Source organism: Suncus etruscus, chromosome 10 (genome assembly GCF_024139225.1).
Source record: "Suncus etruscus isolate mSunEtr1 chromosome 10, mSunEtr1.pri.cur, whole genome shotgun sequence".
Classification (NCBI taxonomy): Eukaryota; Metazoa; Chordata; class Mammalia; order Eulipotyphla; family Soricidae; genus Suncus; species Suncus etruscus.
In genome coordinates, this window is record NC_064857.1 from 62,118,266 (window position 1) to 62,138,201 (window position 19,936).

The 19,936-nt window shown below is 35.5% G+C and overlaps 1 non-coding gene across 1 annotated transcript; it reads left to right on the forward strand.

Moving 5' to 3' along the window:
• The first annotated feature begins 8,859 nt into the window (after positions 1–8,859).
• Positions 8,860–9,023, forward strand: LOC126021687 (U1 spliceosomal RNA). The gene has a single exon (XR_007500178.1). It is a non-coding gene; the product is annotated as a U1 spliceosomal RNA (small nuclear RNA).
• The last annotated feature ends 10,913 nt before the right edge of the window (positions 9,024–19,936 follow it).

Sequence of the window (19,936 nt, forward strand, 5' to 3'; positions counted from 1 at the left end):
GCACACAGGTGACCTGGATTCAGTTCCTAGCACCACATATGATCATTCCAGAACTGTCAAAAGTGATCCCTGTGTTAATAACAGTACCAGATTAAGCCCTGAGAAGAGCTATGTGTTCCCTCAAAGTATAATAATAAAAAGAAACTTCTGTAGCTTGTCAGGAAGGACCTAATATTACTAATTGTCTACATTAATAGTTGAAGCTACTGCTGGAGAGATAATACAGTAGGTAGGGAGATTTCCTTGCATTTATCCAAACTGGATCCAATTTCCTGCATCCCATATAGTTCCAGAGTCCCACCAGGAGTGACTCCTGGAATAAGCTCTGAGTATTATGGAGTGTGAGTAAAAATGAAAACAATAGCAACAAATAGAAAATTATCTACATTAAGATTGCTCAAGCAGGGGGTCATATGGTTTCTGGGAACTCACAGTAAGTTCCCAGGGTCCATAGGAAAAAAATTACATGAATAGTGGGTTCACATCATAAGTTAACAGAGGCTATCAGGAGAAAGGTAAGTCAGAGGAGAGAAACATGTTGGAAGAGAAGAGCCAGTGTCTGATAAAGGCTAAGTAACACAACTATCGAAAATGTACCCTGGGGGTCAGAAGTTTGATCCTTTAAAGCAACATGGCTAAATTCTGTCAGTAACTTGTATATTTTGGATATTAGCCCCTTATCTGATGGGTATTGGGTGAATAGTTTCTCCCACTCAGTGGGTGGCTCTTGTATCCTGGGCATTATTTCCTTTGAGATGCAGAAGTTTCTCAGTTTAATATCCTCCCATCTGTTTATCTTTGCCTCCACCTGTTTGGATAGTGCTATTTCCTCCTTGAAGATGCCTTAAGTCTCAATGTCATGGATTATTTTACCTACATGTTGTTTCAGGCCTGATATCCAGGTCTTTAATCTATTTGGATTTGACCTTTGTGCATAATGTTAGATTGGGGTCTGAGTTTGCTGTTTTGCAAGTGGCTAACCAGTCGTGCCAACACCACTTGTTGAACAGGATTTCCTTGCTACATTTTGGATTTCTTGCCTCGTTCTCAAATATTAATTGACTGTATGCCTGGGGAACTTTCTCTGAACACTCAAGTCTATCGCACTGATCTGAGGATCTGTCTTTATTCTAATACCATGCTGTTTTGATAATATTGCTTTGTAATACAATTTAAAATGGAGGAAGTAATGCCTCCCATAATCCTTTTCCCAAGGATTATTTTAGCTATATGTGTTTTTTTTTTTTCCAAATGAATTTCAAGATTTTTTGATCCATTTCCAAGCCTTCAGAAGTTACTTCTGGTTCTGCTGTCAGAAATCAATCCTGGCAGGATCAGAAGACCATATGGGATGTCATGATTCGAACCACCATCTGTACTGGATGGCTACTTGCAAGGCAAATGCCCTACCGCTATGCTATCTCTCCAATACTTCTTAAATCATTTTTAGTGCTGAAACAATACTGGAAGTACATGTCCATTGTTAAATAAATCGTCTTTAACTTGCTTCCCATTTGACAAGCCACTAAGTCCAGCTGCCATTTACTTAGTCCAGGTAAAAGTCTCTATTCATTGATATGATCATAGAAAAATATTTCTGAACCAGCTATGATATAATTACAGTGAGTTTATATATCCACTGTTGATTCCCAATATTGAACACAAGTCTAACCTAAGAAGTATAAAATATGTACAGTATAAGTTACTTGAAAACAAAAACAAACAACAATCCTCCACAATGACAGGAATTGGTAGTTCTTTCTTGTAAATATTACCTGATAGTGTAATCTCATAATAATCTCATTATTTTGTCCCTTGAAAACTAAGAAAAATTTCCACTTTATCATAATTTTGCTTTGCCTTGATGAGGTAAAATCATTTCCTAATATGATTTTGATTACATTCTGCCAAATACAACATACACAATTTAAGAGAAATTTAAAAGTGATCATCAACAGAATTCCCGCTCTTGAGGAATCAGAACCTTTTCCAGTGCCTGTTTCCACTTTCAAGGAGTTCTATAGGCTCTTATTTTGAGGTAAAACTTTATTCTTGTTGAATACCCAAGTCATTTTTTAATCATTGTAGCATGATTATTTTGTAAGATATGTAATTTATTAAAGAAAGTTTAGGGCAAGAGAGATCATACAGTGAATAAAATAATCGCCAACCATGTAGTCAACCCTGTTTCTATTCCTAGCACTGCATGTAGTTTTCTAAGCACTGACATGAATTATCCCTCAGCACAGAGCCAGGAGTAAGTAAGAGCACTGATGAATATGGCTGAGTTATGAGACAAGCATAAAATAAATTATATAATGTTATTTTTATAAGAAATAGAAACATAAAATTCAGATTTCTGTTTAATATTTTATACTATTTAAACTCTAAAAGTAAATATGTCTAAAAGTCAATGACTCATTTTTATTTCCAGCTAGATATTGCATTTTTTGTAAAATTACATTGAGAATTGTGCCTTCTTAATTTTTATATTATAATTTTGTTTCTTAGTAGAGGTAACCATTGGGACATGATTTAGTAATTTAGGACAGTTTTCATAGGAAATTGTGATATTTAGTTCTTATTCCCACTACATTAACATTTAATAGTGTTCACTAATTCTCATACTCAGGTCTATTTATATATTCATTTTATCCTACAATAAATTCCTAAATTTCCCCTAAATGTTAAGTTTTGTGTTATTTTGTTCTCAGTAGTGAAAACCTACTGATCATTAAGATATACTTATTCCCCAAAGTTGTTTTTGTCTTTTGTACTAAACCTGTTTATCATCTCCCATTACAACTTTAGTCTTTTACAATTCTATCCATGATAATGCAAAGAATTTATTTATTTTCTTCTTTTCTTTTCTTATGTGCTGTGCCACATTTTTTAATCTCAATACCATGGCTTTTATATGGTGCTTACCCTTGTTTTTTTTGTTTTGTTTTGTTTTGTTTTGTTTGTTTTTTTTGGAATGCTCACTGGATATTTTATTTGACAGTTCTTTATGTACTGTTGTGGTGTTTCACCTTCTTTTTCCCCTTCGTCTCTCAGACCAAGGATGAAAGCCTCTACAAGGACTCCGCCCATTTCCGGAGTATCTGATTCTTTTTTTCTTTTTTTTCTCCATGTTATTACTTTTCTCTTCTTCAAACAAAACCGCATAACTTGAACTATCCAGTCCCGCCTCCCAATTGGTGGGGGGGAATAAGGGAGGAACCAAGACCAAATAGGTGTAAGATCACTAAGTAGTAAGCTAGGTACAGAGGGGACCACTTATTCTGGCAGCCCACGGGATAAGGGAAGAGGAAATGGGAAGAAGGACAGGAACGCAGGTGGAGGGAGGACAATTCGTGATGGGAATTCCCCTAATTTTATGTTAATATGTACCTAAAATATTATTGTCAACAATATGTAAGCCACTATAATTAAAATAAAAATTATATTAAAAAAAAGAAAAAAGTTTCAGAAGTTCCAATTATTTATTTTCAAAGGTAAATGATTTACAAAAAAAGAAACATGACTAATTTACAAAGAAGTTTTCCTTTCTATAACATGCACATCAAATAGAAAATCTGTATGGTATGTTTGTTTATTTTTGCTACGTACCTGGCTATGCTTACTGTATTTTCCGGCGTATAAGACGACCCCCTAATTTTGCAGTTAAAACATAGGTTTAGGCCTATATTCGCTGTATCAGACAGAACGCTCCTGTGCTGCAACTGTATGTACCACAGTGAGCCAATAACAACAAGCAAAGGTTCAAAGGTTATACTGTAATAGACTTCCTCTCTGACTCTGGCCAATCTGAGCAGGCTTTTGACAGTGTAGATTCAGGTCCAAAACATTGTCTAATTTGCATGCATAAAAAGCCTGCTTGGGTTGGCTGAGTTAGGCTGTCCGAGCAGCCTTGCAGTGATTGTCCCTTATCATAGGCACCTTTTCTGGCAATTCCCTGGTGGTGTCAGTTAATCTCCCCCACTACATGAACCAAACAACACCCCATCCTCAGACCTTAGCACTGAACCACCAACACGGTTAGCTGGGTTTTGCCAGAAGTGGCCCCCAGATCTCCTGAGTACTGTTTGGGAGCCCCCAATAAAGAGATTTGGAAACTGCGGCCTGATTTTTTTTGTTTCTTTTCATTTAGCGGCATATTGAAACATTTTCAGGATATACTCGGTGTATAAGACGACTCCCGATTTTCGGTTGACTTTTTTTTTTTGTTTCAAAAGTGGTCTTATATGCTGGAAAATATGGTACATATTACCTTTGACTCTGTTTAAGGGCCACTCCTGGCAATACTTGGGGGGGATCCCATCCATTGCCTGGAATTGAAGCCTGTTTAGCTGCAAGCAAGGCAAAGTCTCTCACCTTTAGACTATCTCTCGAGTCTGAATTATATAAATATTTTACTTTAATTATTTTGTTTTTTAAATCTATTCTTTGCAACATCGATTCTACTTTGCCTTTTTTGTGAGATCCATAATCTTTTTTTTTTGGGGGGTCACACCCAGCAGTGCTCAGGGGTTACTCCTGGCTCCACACTCAGAAAACACTCCTGGCAGGATCAGGGGATCATATGGGATGCCAGGATTTGAACCAGTGACCTTCTGCATGAAAGGCAAACACCTTACCTCCATGCCCCAAGATCCATAATCTTAAATGCAGATTTCAACAGAGTGAAAAGGAAGTTTTGACTCATATGAACCTCTTGAAAAAAAAAAAGATGTTTGCTCTGTTTTATAATGTTTACTAAAAATGAAAATAAAAATTTTAAATGAATATGTGAATTAATATTTGGTTACCAGCTGATTTTATGCATGGATAAAAAATTCCACAAAAGTTCAATGTAGACTTATAATATACTCCTGGCAAGCTAAATGGATTGTCCTACTAATGGGTTTCTGGAATGAGACTTTTTGAGAACCTCCCTCACCAATAGCATGTTATCAATAAATTAATAATATGAAATAACTACATTTCTGAAGCCATAAGTTAGAGTATCCTAGGAGAGAATTTTAAAATAAATATTGCACAGTTGAAGTTAATGGTATATATTGTTCATTAAAGAAAGACAACTAGGGTCCAGAATAATAGTATAGCAGGTTTTGTAAGGTTTGTAAGGTTTTGTAAGGTTTGCCTTACACACAGCAAATCTGAGTTACATCCTGGCATCCCAGATGGTCCCTTGAGCCTGCTAGGAGTCATTCTGTGCTCAGAGCCAGGAATAACCTCTGCGAACTGCTAGGTATGGCCCCAAAACCAAAACCAAAACCCAGAGAAACAAAGACCAAAGAAAAAAATATAAATCTTTTTAAAAATGAAAAATGACATCTATTTAAAACCTATGCTACAGAAATAAATAAAAAGAATGTAAGTTAGTCAAGAATAAATACTTTTATTACGAATTCTGTAGCATCTGGGTGAATTTCAAAGCATTGCGCTTTTGTGAAAATAGCCAAGGCACAGAAATGACAAACTACTTTATTCCATTTATATAAAGTTCTAAGAGATGGAAGTGCTAAAAATAAGACCAATGGCCCCTTTTTGAATAAGTGGAATGATTGATTAAGAAAGTGTGTAAGTCCTTTCAAAGGTGATAATGTTTTATAAGAATATAGGTTTTGGGTTGGAGCAATAGTACAGCTGCAAGAGTGGTTTGCCTTGCAAGAGGCTGAACCAAGTTTGATCTCTAGTATTCCCCCAAGAACTGTCAAGAGTAATTCCTTGGCACAGTGCCTAGAGTAACCTCTGAGTACTACCAGGTGTGACCCCCAAACAAGCAAACAAACAAACAAATGAAGAATATGGGTATGATGAGCATTTGCCTTTGTACAAATAAATCAAACTCTGCATATAAAATGTCTACTTCAATATGTGTGAACTTTCCTCTAATCATGCAAATAAGACTAGTAGATCTGAATATTTTTGGTAAGCTAGTGCAGAAACAATAAATTTAATCTATGTTATATCCCCATTATTAGTTATTTAATCAAGTATTAATTATTAAATTAATTTAATAGGGATACAGCATTCTTTTAAGTTGTTGTACCATTTTTACCTTTATGTCTATAGATATCTAAGTTATCATCCATTTAAGAATAGGCATCAATTTAGTTTTTTGTAATTTAAAATGTGCTGCAGGGGCCAGAGCAATAGCAGAACAGTAGGGTGTTTGCCTTGCACACAGCCGACCAGGGATGGACCCGGGTTCGATCTTTGGCATCCCATATAGTCCCCTGAGCCTTCCAGGAGCAATTTCTGAGTGCAGAGCCAGGAGTAACTCCTGGGCACCTTCTGGTGTGACCCCAATACCAAAAAATAATAATAATACCCAACCAAAACAACAACAGCAACAACAGCAAAACGTGCCGCTTTCAACATCCATGTAAATTTCTACTTTTTAGTTTAGACGTTCATTTCTTTTAGTTTAGTTCAGTTTACTTCTTTGAGACGAATTCCTACTATCTTAATTCCATGATCTCTCGGATTTTTCTTTACTATCCATTTATTTTATTTGAACTAGCATTGGTCCTAAGAAATTATAAGGAACACAAAGCATCCTCAAAGAATGAAAAATAAATAAAATTACTAGATCCAGGAGTACAAAGAGGTTTTTATATGACAATACATGTTTTTAATTGCCCCAGTAATAATGCTGCTCAGAAACAATATGCAAAAGGAATTCGCTCGGATGGTTCCTGCCTCATTAAGAGGCAAATTACATCCCACCCACTGCTAAGAGGCTTGATCCTGACCAGCTAATTCCTCAGCCTGGGCTCTCCAACTGCCTGGTGCCCCATTTCCTTCTGAGAACTCCAGCCTGTTCTCAGCATCTCACAATTAAAGATGCGGTACCCAGCTGATGGCCTGGCACTAAGGCACTCAATAGCTTTCTCTTCTGCTTGGAATGGTCAGTGCCTGCATGCTTCCATTTTGGAAATATTTAAAATTTCTGGTCCAGAGTGAAAGCATAGGGATAGGGCTTGCATGCTGCCTACCCAGGTTCGAGCTCCAGAATCCCATATGGTTCCTTAGCATGGCCAGGAATATCCCCAGAGTGCAGAGCCAGCAGTAAATCTTGAATAGCGCCCAGGTGTGCCCCAGAAAAAAAATACAAATACAAAAATATCCCATTTGAATGACAAGTTCTCTGTAAGAAAGTTGATCATATTTTTTTATAGTCACCTATCTGATTTTAAGAATTGTTTATTCTTAAGGATGGATGTTTTTATTTTCAGCTCATTACTACTTGTGCATTTGGAGACCTCAACTGATGGTGCTCAGGTTATGCTCCTTGTTCTATACTAAGGGATCACTACTGGCAGTACTCAGAATGAAATTCAGGTTGGCTATATGCAAGGCAAGTACTCTATGCCCTGTATTGTTTTTTACAGAGATGTTGCTTTTAAAGAAACAAAAGTTCTCAGAGTAAATATCCCCAATATCTAAACTTGTCTTTCTTTTGAACTTTTCCCTTTTTCCAACCTAAAAGAATTTTTCCACTTTTTTACTTTTTAAATTTTTACCTTAACCTGCCTTAATGCAATTTTTTGAGGTGGGAGGACCATACCTGTTGATTCACAAGGGTCATGTCTGGCTCTGCACTCACGAATTATTCCTGAAATGTTCCTGTTGGAATAATTTGGTATGCTGGGGATTGAACCAGATTTGACTGTGTTTAAAGTAAGCACCCTTCCCACACTTTATTATCCTTCCAGCCCCTAACTAATGTCTTTCATCAGTACATTGTACATAAATATTTATATTGAATGGACTATTTTATTTTAAAAATACTGAAAGCTATTTATTATTTTAAAATCAAATATTTAAGCACAAGCTTCTCTTTAGTTATTAAATATGAGAAAGTTGGTTTTTATGCTTTTAAAATTAGAAGTTACTAAGATACTTGTCTGCTTTGTTTTCTAATGAGAACTTTAAAACTTGGAGTGCAAACAATAATTAGTTTATTAATCTATGACAGGTGGTGGTAGAATTTTTTTGTTTAAAAAAAAACCCAATATTATACACAATAGTTGGGAGAACATCCAAGAAATGTGTGAATCTATGGGTACCAGCACTTTCTGGATTCTAGGGCCAAGTTGATCCATATGGAACTTCTTTATTTTATTTTCTGGTTTGAAGAATATTTACAAGATAATGTTTACTCAAAAATAATAAAATTTTTAAAAGTCATGAAATTTGCTTATATGTGAATAGGTATGGAGAGTATTATGCTGAGGAAAATGAGTCAGTGTGAGAAATTTAGACAAAAATTGATTGCTTTCATTTGTGGGATATAAAAATATAGTATGGTAATAATTCCCAAAGACAATATCTATGAGGGTAAGGAGTATCAATTCATGGTAACAAGCTTATGAGAATTATTAATTGAGCTGCATTACTAACCACTATCAGAGGTCCTCAAAAACTTTAAACAGAGGGCCAGTTCACTGTCACTCAGACCATTGGAGGGTCATAATATAGCTTAAGAAATAAATCTATGGGCCAGAGAGATAGCATGAGGTAAGGTGTTTGCCTCGCACGCAGAAGGACAGTGGTTCGAATCCCGGCATCCCATATGGTCCCCTGAGCCTGCCAGGAGCGATTTCTGAGTGTAGATCCTTAGCACCACTGGGTGTGACCCCCCAAAAAAAACATAAAATAAAATAAAAAAGAAATAAAACTATGAACAAATTCCTATGCACACTGCACATATCTTATTTTGAAGTAAAATATATGAGAATGCAATATTTAAAAAGAAGAGCAAGTAAAGTTAAATCAACAAATGTACCTGTATTTCAATGGGAACTACAGGCCATAGTTTGAGTACCCTTTCAAGACTGAGTCGACATACTTACCTGGCAGGGGAGATACCATGATCACGAAGGTGGTTTCCCCAGGGCGAGGCTCACCCATTGCACTCCGGATGTGTTGACCCCTGCGATTTTCCCAAATGTGGGAAACTCGACTGCATAATTCATGGTAGTGGGGGACTGCATTCACACTTTCCCCTTAAAAACAAAAAGAGAAAAACAAAAAAAAAAACAAGACTGAGCGGGAGGAGTCAAGAGACAGGAGTGGAGTTAGAGAGTGCATACCACACATGGGAACTGAGGGCCCAGGACAAGTAAGCTGCTAGCAGGACAGACAGTGGTGACAAAAACACCCCACAGGCCAGATAAATGTCCTCAGAGGGCCACAAGTGGTCCAGGGGCCATAGTTTGTGAATTTCTGCACTAGGTCATGGCTAGGCTGCTGATAAAGTCACCCAGAACTCTGCCTCACTCAATGACTGATCACACTCTCAACTGGATTACCACAACGGAGTTATTCACAGGGTTGTCTCTTATTGTTATAGCTCCTTATAAGAATACCTGAGAGTTCTGTACAACAGTTTCTCAGCTCATCTTCCTCTACTCAATCTCTGTGCCTTAAAAACATGCTGAGGGGCTGGAGAGATAGCATGGAGGTAAAGTGTTTTCCTTGCATGCAGAAGGACAATAGTTCGAATCCCAGAATCCCATATGGTCCCCGGAGCCTGCCAGGAGTGATTTCTGAACATAGAGCCAGGAGTAACCTCTGAGCGTTGCTGGGTGTGACCCAAAAACCAAAAAAAAACAAAAAAAAAACAAAACAAAAAACAAAAAACATGCTGAAAGAATATCTCAGTCCCTCTGAGACCATTTCTTAGGCAACCCAGAAGCATGGTAATAGAATGACCTTGCAAGCTTCACTCTGAAATCAGTAATTAAGCAGAATCAGCTGAGAATTCTGCTTATTTACAGTTTGTATGACATCACACTCCAAGACCTATGCCATCCCCCACCATCCTAACATGGAGGTTAAGTCATAGTATAACCAGTCCAGGAAAAGGTTGGTCTGTAAAAAGACAAAAACAGAGAAGAGGACACAGAACTCATTCTGCATGTGGCAAAGGAAGCCAACAGAGCATGTGTGGCTGGATCTTGGTGATTCTTGAACAAATGGGAATAAAGGAGTCTGACCTTGCCTCTGAGACCATTAACAGAGTTGGCTGAAAATTCTATGCTACAGAATTGAATAGTCTAGCAATGACTTAAGGACAGGACACTTGTCAGGCTGTTTAGATGGTCTCTTTAAAAAAAATTCACAATGGCTAGCACAAATTGAAGTAGAAATGCTGAAGCACTTAAGGAAAAGGACAAAGCACAGGTGGAACAATCTCAACTCTTTGGGGTAACATAGCTTTGTCAACACAACACAACACAACACATGAAGATGAAGGTCTTTGTTGAAAACCCTGAGAGGAACCCTACAGGAGCAAGGGATACATATGTCAGAAGATTTAGAAACTAATTCCCAAACTGAATTTTAGGAGACACAGTGGAGAGCCAGGACTTCCCCAAAACAGCGGAAGTGATGGGATGTTCAGATGCATGAGAGCATATTTCAGTTTTCAACTCTTGAATGCAATAAAAAGAGCATTTATCATGTCAAGCTCATTGTGGAAATGAGAAGCACAAGGACATGCCTTGGAAAGCTGATGAGAAGAAATCCAATATGCTGGTCCTCACCAGAGTGGCTCCACTTCACTGTAATTAATATAGCAGGGAAATATTAGACTGTATTTTTCTATTCTGACTGATCAAATGACCTTGCTTCTTTGATCATTTACTCAAACAAACAAATATTTGGTGAATACCTGTGTTATTAGAAATATAGCTTTGGAGATATTGGCTTCAAAGTGCCTTCTAAGCAATATATGTGAAATCAAAAAGAAGATGTAAATCTGTAATTACATGCAACATATTGACTTTATCTCTGCCAAATATCATGGGGGCAGTTAAAGACTATTAAAGCAGCACAATACAGCAAGACTGCATCACATACTGACATTTACTGAGTCCAGAATTGAAGGAATCTGCCAAGTGGAAAGATTGGGAAGGAGCCTTCCAGACATATGGAAAAAAAAAACAGTTGAAAGTTGATATAATTGAAGACAAGGCTATAGATCTGATTCTGTTTAATTCAGGCACCATGAAAAAAGTACAGAAGAGAAAATAAGACACTATTATCGGACTAAATAAGATATGTTTGTATCATTTTAGCAAATGTATAAATAGCGTTTTACATCACTAAGCATTTTAATAAGACCTTTTTCCGAAACATTCATGCATTTGGGTTAGAGACCTAGTACAGTTGGGTAAATCACTTTTCTTGTATGCATTCAAACCAAGTTCTATTTCCATTACTACGTAGAATCCACAAGCATTACCGGGAGCAATCCCTAAGCACAGAGTCAGTAGTACACTCTAAAATAATGCCAGGTATAGTCCCCAAACCAAAAATAAAGAAATAAATCATGCACTTTGATTATCCTCATTTTAGGAATACTTTGAGGGAAAGTAATTAAGTCCTTGAAAATTGTAAGATGTAAACATTTTAGGTTTACATTATCCATTGGATAAAGATAAAGATTTTCAAGAAGTCTACATATGCTTTTTCTTAGAGAAGACACATGAAATATGAAATAAACAAAAACTTAGTTAACCAAATAACAATAGAAGAAGTCTCACCTAGCTTTGGTATTAAGAGCACAGGGGTGCATGTAAAGAACTCAATATAGTTTATAATGATAGATTTAAAATGAAGTATAATTTAACATTCTGATTCTTTTGATTAAAGGCTGATGAAGTGTTATATTTTATTACTCATTTCTACTTGATTGATTTCCCAAAGCATAAAATTGTTGTAGAAAAGTATTAAAACCAAGTAAGAAAGAGTTATAAAATAAAGAAAATTATGGATCATTCTTTTAAATATAGACTAAACGAGTTTAGTCATGCACAATTATCCTAATTTAGAAATAATAGTGAAGCAATGAAAAGCAACAATCTTTACTTATGTAAAATGTTTTGTTTGGTTTGGTTTGGGGGCCACATCTGGTGATGCTCAGGGGTTATTCCTGGCTCTGCACTCAGAAATTGCTCCTGGTTGGGGGGGACCATATGGGACACCGGGAATAGAACCCAGGTCCAAAACTCCCTACCTGTGTGCTATGCCTCTGGCCCCTATGTAAATATTTTAATAGCATTTTAGGTGTAGCACAGAAACTATGCAAACAGTTTATTGGAAGTTCATAAAAATAGTTCCTATGCTTCCTGTTCCTGAGCATTCTTTACACATTTGTAGATGATGTACAATGTTACTATTTGATATTATAATCAAGTTTATATTATCCAGATTCAGCTGGTCCTGGATGAAGGAAAGAAAACTGCCGGATCAATTTATCTCTCTAATATAGTTAGGAAAATTACCCCAACATCTGGTATAGGAAATAAATTCAATTGATCCTTAATGGCAAAAGGAGATGAGAGTTCCAAAACAAATGTAATTTTTGAGAGATGGTGCTCCTTAATTTTAATATGCAGTCTAAGAATTACTTGGCCTATCTAGAAGCTATTGCACTAGACTTCTTCAGTAAATTTAACTAGTATCTTAAAAACTATAATTTACTTTAAAATTCATATACAATTTTTTGTCTCTCAAAATTGAAGGAATATTTTATTCTATTTATTGTTAAATAGAAATCTTGAGAAAAACAAATATATTTCAGTTTTATGTCATTTGATAATTTTCTTTTGATGAAAGAGTTTCAAGTTTAATAATGAAGTACTGTTAAATTCTTGGAAAGGATTTGACCCTCTTCATGTAGTTTCCAGTAAAGAACCCTAACATATTTTTACATATATTGTTAATATCTTTTGTAATAGTTGGTAAGTCATTCATTATTCTTGAACTTTGTTTTGCTTTAGATTAATGATACATTCAAAAAGAGAAATCCAAGAACTCTATAAAGAATGACATATTTAGTCATCTGGAAACATAACGAAAGACTCTATCCCAGGCTCCATCCTATGATCAGCACAATGACCAAGACCACCAACTACAGAAAGTGGATTAAAACGACACCGAAGGAATAGAACTTCTAGAACCACAAAGAAAGACTTCATCATAAGCTCTACTCCTTGACTTGTGCAGACTCCAAGATCTCTAGATACAGAGGTCTGACTTTATCACCCATGACAGAGCAGAAATCTTCCACACACCACAAAAGCACCGAGGGGAAAGTAAATGAACATGCAAGGAGTCTATAGTTAATCCCGTGACAGTATACTTCAAGGGTGGAGAAACCCTGTATCTCTAGACCAAGGGAATTCCCTATCTAATGTCCCCAATATTTACTGTGCCCTTGCAGGAAAAAAAAAGCACAAAATAATCTTTTATTTATTTATCTATTTATTTATTTTTTAACGTCTTTGTTTTGGCATAGACATTGAAGTTGATGTCTCCAATTTTACTTTATCTTTATCTTTTTCTTTCTTTTTGTACTCTAGTATGTTTTTATTTCAGGATGGAGACTATTGTATGGTTTTTGTCTTTATTGTTGTAGTGCTCACTGAATATTTTATTTGATATTTCTTTTTGTATTGTGTTTCAATTCCTTTTCTCCTTTCCACTCTCAAACTGAGGTTGAGAGCCTCTAGAAGGACTCCACCCATTTTTGGCTTATTTGATTTTTACCCCATTTTATTTCTTTTCTTTTCTATTCACTTTTTTTCTTTTCTTTTCTTCAAACAAAACCACATAACTTGAACTATCTAGTTTCACCTCTCAAATAGAGGGGGAAATAAGGAGGGTACCAGGACCAAACAGATGTATGATAACTAAATATTAAGGTAGACACAGAGGGGACCACTTATTCTAGCAGCCTGGGAGGGAGGGTGGGAGATAAGGGATGCAAGATGGGAATGGGGGTGGAGGGAGGACAACTTTGGTGATGGAATTCCCCAGATTAAATGTTAATATGTACCTAAAATATTTTTATATATTTTATTTAAACACCTTGATTACATACATGATTGTGTTTGGGTTTCAGTCATGTAAAGAACACCACCCATCACCAGTGCAAAGTTCCCATCACCAATGTCCCAAACCTCCCTTCTCCCCACCCAACCCCCGCCTGTACTCTAGACAAGATTTCCATTTCCCTCATACATTCTCATTATTAGGACAGTTCAAAATGTAGTTATTTCTCTAACTAAACTCATGACTCTTTGTGGTGAGCTTCCTGAGGTGAGCTAGAACTTCCAGCTCTTTTCTCTTTTGTGTCTGAAAATTATTATTGCAAGAATGTCTTTCATTTTTCTTAAAACCCATAGATGAGTGAGACCATTCTGCGTTTTTCTCTCTCTCTCTGACTTACTTCACTCAGCATAATAGATTCCGTGATGTACCTAAAATATTACTGTGAAAGATATGTAAGCCACTTTGGTCAAAATAAATATTATATAAAAAATGACATATACACTAATAGAATGTGTTTTGTAAGTATTCAAATACCTTTTTCTTCATTTTTTCCATTCAAGTTCTACTATTCTTCACTTTCATCTGCATTATTAAAATATTAATGAATAAATTCAAAGAAGAGAAATTACCATATCTAAATATACATAGAAAGGATCATAAGAAATTATTATGAATAGCTACATGTCAACAAAAGTGATAAATTTGAAGGGTTAAATGTTAGAATAAAACTGTATGGCTATAAAAATAAATAGAACACTTCAATAGATAAATAACAAGTATGGAAACTAACACAGTAAGAAAAATTCCTTCACTTAAAAGTCCTGAATGATGTGAATTTTCTACTAAATATTAAGAATCATTAAAAGAACTTATATTTGTCATTCTCAGACTTTTCCAAAGATCAATAAATGAATGTTCCTAAATGTATCATATGCCTTGACACTAAACCAGAAAAATATATTAAAAAGAAAATAAAACAAAAATTGATATATCTGATGGACCTAGATAAAAAGAATTTGTCAACAAAATTACCAGATGTGTTAAAAATAGCAAAAAAAACCCAACAACAACAACCCTCAACATGGTCGTATAGAGCTCATTCTAGGTTAGAATGGTTTAATATACCTAAGTAAATCCATATAATATGCTGCTATCTCAATAAAATAAATAAAACTCATTAAAGTATTAATTGATATGAGGAAAACAACTTATAAATTCAACAGCAATTTAGAATTAAGATAATTATAAAATAGTTATAGTTACTGATACAATAAAGGCCAGAAGACAGAGAAATGGCTCAATGGGTCAGAGCACATTCTTTGCATTAGTTTTATCTTGAGTGATCCAATCTCCTGAGTCCTACTGAGCATAGCTTGAAGAGATGTGCTAAAATCATCCTGAGTCTCAACAACAGTTGATAAGAGCAAGAACAATATCAAAGCCATTTATTATGAACATACAATAATATTACACTAATGAAAGACTCAAGTTTTCTTTAACGCCAAGAACAAGGCAAGTCTCTATCACCGCTGTCTGTGTTTAATTTATAATTAAAAGTGATGGTAAGAGCTTCTAGTCAGGGAAAAAGAGAAATTAAGAGAAGAAACTTGGTAATGAAATTTGGGGCTGGAGAGATAGCACAGTGGTAGGGCGTTTGCCTTGTACACGGTGATTTAGGATGAACCTTGGTTTGATCCCTGGAGTACCATATGGTTCTTGAGCCAGGAGCGATTTCTGAGTGCATAGTCAGTGTCACAGTGTGTGGTCCCCAAAATAAAAAAATGTAATTAAACTATTATTACTTGCAAATGACATAAAATATTTATTATGTAAATTCACATCATATGTTTAATATTTATCATATTTATGGTGATAATTATTCACACTAACGACTCTTAAAAAGTGATTTGAGGGTCCAGAGAGATAGCATGGAGGTAAGGCATTTGCCTTGCATGCAGAAGGTTGGTGTTTCAAATCCCTGCATCTCATATGCTCCCCTGAGCCTGCCAGGAGTGATTTCTGAGCATAGAGCCAAGAGTAAGCCTGAGCACTGCTGAGTGTGACCCCCCCCAAAAAAAAAGGTGATTTGAAACAATAAATACAGTGAAGTGATTGATTACAAAACCACTCTGCAAAAATTTTTTGCATTCCTAAGTGCAAATGTATGACAAAATGAAGACATTAAGAACGCAAGCCCATTGATAACTGAGTCCAAAGAAAAATAATTTCCTTCAGGAATAATTTTAATGATATATTTACTTAGAAATAAATTTAGCAGAATGAAAGACTTGTATAACAATAACTTCAAAGCACCCTAGAAGGAAATATATAAAACAAGATTCAAAAGATTGGAAAGACAATACATACACACAAATGAAAACAATATAGTAAAAGGTTCATTTTCCAAAAATTGATATGGAGATTAAATGCATTTCCAATCAGAATTTCAACATTTTAAAGGCAATCTTCTGAATTTTGGTAAAAGAAATACATCATAAATTTTATATTTGCATCTACTGAAAATGAACCTTTGCTTAGTTGGCTAATATGGTTTGTTGCATTTTTTTTCTTCAATTAAGGAATTCTTTTATCATTTTTACTTTGAGGGGGTACTCCTGGCTCTGTACTCAGGTATCATTTATGGAGGGTTCCTGGGACAATATGGGATGCTGGGAATCAAATCCAGGTAGGCCCCATGACAGGCTCTACCCACTGAACTATATTGCTCTAGCCCTCGATTGAACTATTCTTTAACTCCTTTGAGAAATGATAAATTATTCATTCATAGTATGCTATGAGTTCCGTTCAAAATAAAAAATAAAAGTATTATAAATGGAGGATGTTTTAATTCTACCTTATTTAAATGGATTTTAGTTAGGCAAAAAACAAGCAACTACTTCAAGTATTTTAATCTTTTTGCTAATTTTTATTTTTGGGTGTGAAAACGTCAAATGATCACTGTAAAGAAAGATACACAAATATGACTTTGGTTGAAGAGATAGATGCAAAGGGATAAGACATTTATCTTGTGAGTGGCCAATTCTGATTCAACCTCTAAACACCACAGAAAAATCCCAATCACTTCCAGGAGTGATCCCTGAATACCTCTGAGTATAGTTTTTTCAAATTAAACAAAAGCAGTGTGACTTAAGTACATATTTATATTTTATCTCAGCATCTTGGAAATGAGTTTGTAGCTTTTTGTAATGTTAATGTTATGCACAATGTTTTAATATTTAGAAGACTAAAATAACTCCAAAGTCTTAGAATCATAGCAACTATTAAGCTAATATAGGATATATTCACTTAACATAATTTTGTTTGTTGATTTAATAAACAAATATTATAAATATTTATTTAAGAGTGACTTGATTCACTGTTTTAATTAACTCAGCTAATATATTTTATTTGAAATGTCTTTCAACATTAAGCATATTTGAAAAACTTTCTCTGGGCAAATGTATTCAAATAAATAAATAAATAAGTGATTCTAACACTTATTACCAAAGTAGAATTTAAAATATTATAGTTCCATGTAAGATTCATACATTTTATTAGACTCTGTAAATTAAATGTTTCTATAAATTTAATTTATGCTATTTTTGTCTGCTCTTAAAATTAACTTTTTTTTTTTTTTTTTTGGTTTTTAACCACACCTGATGATGCTCAGGTGTTACTCCTGGATATAAGCTCAGAAATCGCTCCTGGCTTGGGGAACCATATAATTAGGAGGTCATGGTTAGCTTCCCATCATGGACCAGTACTATTGGCCTCCATTTTTATCATATATGGGTATTATTGTTGTAATTTGTTTAATATCTTATAAATGAGTATGATCATTCTCTCTTCCTCTCTTTCTGGCTCATTTCCCTCAAAATGATGCTCCCCATGTACATTCATGTATAATCAAATATCATGTCTTACCTTTTAAAGAAGATACTTTAATGATTCTTGCATGACTGGTTTCAAGGCTATAAATTTCTCACGTTGTTCCCTGAAGTTTTGTATGATTCCTTCCAAGTCTGTATGATAATCTAGCTGAATATATATTCTTGGAGATGTGTTCATTTCATTGAGTTTTTGTACTATATTATATCTATATTACAGTCTCTTCTAGTTTGTTTAAGTGTCATTTGGTAGATATGCTTTGAATCTAATGGACTTTGCTTTGTATGTTAGTTTCTTTTTCCAACATTGTTATGTTTAATATTTGTTCTCTATGTTTAAATTTGATCATTCTGAGTACAAAACAGTGGGTCTTGGAGTCTTCACATTTGAGTTTATTTTTCTGTTAACCTTAAGATCTCTTGGATTTTTTAAATTATTTTTATTTTTAATTATGAGAACAAAGATGCAAAGAAAGAGGACCAGGTAAAGTTACAGTAGAAGGACAATCACCCGTAACATAATTCTCAGAAGAAGTCCCCTTGCTGATATCTTAACTTTGAACTTTCAGCCAAAGAACATCAAGATAAATAAAACAGAATCCATGTACAATTACTTTGTCCCTCATGTCCCCAGATTGTAATAAATTATAATATTTCTTAGTAGCAGACAAGGCAATCTAAAGTCATAAAACTTATGGAACTCCTTAGACATTAGAGGCATAGTTTTTTTTACATTTCCATGTACATGCATATTAGTTTAAGTTAACCTCAAAAGTTTAAGTGGTTTTTTTTTTAAGGATTAGAGTCAAAGGAGCACAGTAAAACGGTGTTAGAGTGGCAATTGTTGTTTGCATAGATCCACCAAAGTATGAGTGGCATGGAAAGGAATAACCTTGGCCTAAATACAAAAAGATCCTACCCCTGAAGTTTCCTGGCATAAGACCAACTCTAGGCTCCAGGCAAGCTAGGTCGTCCAATCCAAGACATTGTCTGTAGTGCCAACTCACTTTTATTTTTTACATAGTCTCTGTTGTTGGTATCATGTTTCTGTATTAAAGATCCTGGAATCTGCATATCCTACATTGAAGTCAGGATGTGGAGCGTCCTCTAGTTTCACCTCACATTTAAAGGGCAATGCAGAGAGCCCTGTCCTGTAAGCAGGTCGTTGTTGTTAAGTCTTCTCAGTGTTAAGGGAAGTCTCTTTTGAGCAGTGGTAGGGTCTTCCATGGTAGAGGATTGCTTCCAGGTGATGTTACAGACAAACTTGGATGTTTCATGGATGGCTTCCTTGGTTCAGGGGTGAATGGAAACTGCCCATTTTTCTGAGGCCTGTGCCCGGTCGTTATGTCAATGTTCGGTGTGTAAGGTCCCTTTGCGCTACAAGATTTGTGTGTTTCAATCTCTATTAGATAAGATCTTATTTGTATGTATAGTATTTTCCCATTTTAATGTGCCTATGCAAAAAAGGAACAATGCCACGTGGTGTTATTGGCACATATGGGGGCCATAAGAACAAGTCCAACAATCCTGATGACATGGTTTAATCAACAGCATTAAACTGGGGGACTCTTTCACCAAAATTCCTTATTGAACAGCTCACAAAGAGAAGATAAAAAGTAGTTAGAATCGTCACTGTATAAGAGAATATTTAGTAAGACTTTTAGCTATCAGAGAAAAAACACATGAAATATTCAAAAGAAATACATGTCCATTTTATGTCTTTTGAAATAGTTGGGGGTTGTTACACATGATGCATGGCTTTGGTCTGTGGTTAGGATTGTGCAGTACTGAAGTTAAAAAGAGTAATGTGGGTTAGTGATTTTTTGGGGGGTGAGAGAGTTAAGGAGTAAAAATGAGCTTTGTAGGGATGTGGGAAAGAGCAGAATACAAAATGGACTTTCAGAATATGCAAAGCATAACATAAGGATAGGGAATACTCTTAATACATGCAGTTTTCCACATGTAGACCTGTCAGAAATTGACAGTGACAAACTTAGTGCAACCGAGCAAATCTCAGCACACCCCAAGTTAGGACCCACCATTTCTGGCTGCCTAGGCTGGAACCCAGGGAAGGCCTGGAGGCCGGGGACAGAAGAGGGGATGCTGGGGGCCTATCAAGGCTCCCAGCACACCCAAGTTAGGGAGAGGGCCTTCCACATGGGGTCTCCCCAAACCTCATGCCGGCTAGAGCT